The sequence below is a fragment of the Sturnus vulgaris genome, unplaced genomic scaffold (genome assembly GCF_052056855.1).
Source record: "Sturnus vulgaris isolate bStuVul1 unplaced genomic scaffold, bStuVul1.hap1 Scaffold_182, whole genome shotgun sequence".
Taxonomy (NCBI): Eukaryota; Metazoa; Chordata; class Aves; order Passeriformes; family Sturnidae; genus Sturnus; species Sturnus vulgaris.
The window spans coordinates 587,501-590,000 of NW_028276116.1; the positions used below are offsets into that span (position 1 = coordinate 587,501).

Below are 2,500 nucleotides of genomic sequence, written 5' to 3' on the forward strand. Positions count from 1 at the left end.
AAGCAGCGCAGTTGTTGATGGTGTAAGAGTCTTTCGTGGGCTTGATGTAAAAGCCGTGGCACTTTTCTCCCTGTGTTCTGAGACCGGTAAGATTGCAAAAGGTCTCTAATATCCTGATGTTTGTTTTCATGTCTTCCCAGGAGTCACTCAACAAGACCAGATCGTCCGCAAATGCCATCGCTGTGATGCTGTTCCCTTCTCGGTGGTATCCCTTGCCCTTCTCTTCCAGCTTGCATAACAGGGGGTCCATCGCCAGGTTAAATAAAAGGGGTGACAGCGGGTCACCCTGTTTTACCCCAACCCGGATCTGGATTTTATCTGTGTGTGTGTTTTTCTTCGTGGTGATATATGTACAGATGTTGTGGTACATATTGCTCACCAGTCCGACGATGTGGGGATCCACTCCCCTTTGTTGCAAAGCGTGTATGATGTGCTGGTGGCTTACGGTGTCAAAAGCCTTGGCGATGTCCACAAATACAACACCCAGTGGTCTGTGTTCTCTTTTGGCCGACCGAATTATGGTTTGCAGGAGTTTCAGGTTTTCAGAGCATCCCGCCGCTCTAATGAAGCCTCTTTGCCTTGGGTTGAGGGGGCACGCTTTGCTCATCCTAGCTGTTACAATCCTGGAGAACAGTCTTAACAAGATAGAACCAATCGTGATAGGTCTCCAGTTATTAACGTCCTTTAAGCGCTCCGGTGTTGTCGATTTAGGAATTAAAACAGTCCTGCACCCCCTCACCATGTCCGGGATTTTTCCAGATGTTAACCATAAATTGAAGATCTCCGTGGTCCGGGAATACTCGGGATCCATCTTCTTGATGTCCCCAAGAGTAATCCCATCTGGACCTGGAGCTGAGCCCTTGCTCATCTCCTGCACATTTTTCTCAATCTCTTTTGCCGTAATTAAATCTCTGAAAGCACTATTGTCGGCTTTCCCAGTAATTTGAAAGTCCCCAAGGCTCTCGAATTTTCCAGGTGTTTCCCATCTGGCTTTAAAAACCGAATAAATTTCACCGGGTGGAATATTACAGGATAAACATTCCATATCGTCCAAAATAATTTTTGCCAGTTTTCCCCTGTCAAGATGGAATAATCGCTGGAAGCGAAGATAATCACCTCTCTTAATTGCTCTCTCTTTCATCCACTTCTGAAACGGTCTCCTTGGTTGCTTCTTCCGGGCCCCCATTGTTCTCTTATCTCGGGTTGCTGTTCTTATCTGGCTTATCGATTCCAGGCATCCAAAGCAGTCCTGCGCTGCTTCATCGATGATTGGCTGCATGTCCTGGCCTTCCAGCAACTGCTTGAATGCCCAGGGGAAGGTGTTAATTGTCCCAGCTGATAAGCGTTCCCCGAGTGTCCGCTGATAATGGGCCTGCAGCTGCTGATTGGTGGTTCCCTTTCGTCCGTTACCCTTCTCCAGATGGTGCCTTATCTTGCCCATTGTTCTCCCGCCAGCTGGCTTCCTGGACGGTTGGCTCTTATCAGGTCCATTGTCAACGGTTCCTGCCTGAGGTTGATGACTCATCTCAGGTTCCTCTTTCAGGCCCTCGGCCGCTCTTTGATGTTCCTCTGCCGGTTTCCTGGGAAGCAATCTTCTTTTGTCACTGATTTGCTTAGCTGTTTTGGTTGTGATGTGCTCCGCGATAAGTTTATTGATGTTTTTGTTGCCCTCAAACTGAGCCTCCAGCCTTATCAACAGTTCTTCCTCCTCCTTTGTCCAGCATCTTTTGTGAGCTCCTCGGTTAGATGTTTCCTTCGGTTGGGAAGCAGCGATCCTTTCTTGATTCCTTATCAGCGGGTGTGCCAATCTTTTGTGTTGTCCCAGGCCAATTTTAGTTTTGAAATCTCTCCCACATACCTCACAGATCCACTCCCCAGCTGGAGCCGTCTCAGTCACTGGACCCCTGCATTTTGGAAAATGACAAACAATACTGTGATAGTTAGTATTTTCCCTTCCACATTTAACACACCTAAAACAAACCCTCTTCCTCCCGTGCGACCCCTTTAGATGTTCAATCAGGGCCAACACAGAGTTTACCCGGGTACCACAGCAAGGACAAGGTGGATTTTTGTCAGGAACGGCCACCGTCACGGTCTCCTCAGGTGTCCGTTCCCCGCGCTTCCCAGGCGTTGGAGGCGATGTTTCAGGCCCGTCTCTGCTCTCCTCCTCGCCGCCCTCCTTCTCGCCGCTGCCCTCCTCAAGCACAAACGATTTGTTGTCTCGCGGGAGGCTGGAAAATAAAGTTTCTCCCGCACACGGTAGTGGTGTAAGTTGTTCGTACACCTCAGGCAACCCGCTCAATCCCTCCCAATTCACAGAAAAATGAACACTTTCATGCACATGCAGATCCGACCTAAAGAACTCTAAGTTCACCAGCCAAGCCAATTCATTTTCTGCCAAATTGGAAGTTTTAGATGGTAAAATTTGAGGCACCAGGTCTACCTGGTCACTTTTTGGAAATAGGTCGGCCTGGTGTCTTGGAAATAAGGACACCAGGTC

At 48.6% G+C, this 2,500-nt stretch overlaps 1 pseudogene; it reads right to left on the minus strand.

Moving 5' to 3' along the window:
- The window catches only part of LOC148218541 (28S ribosomal RNA), an 8,893-nt pseudogene that overhangs the window by 2,887 nt on the left and 3,506 nt on the right, over positions 1 to 2,500 (minus strand).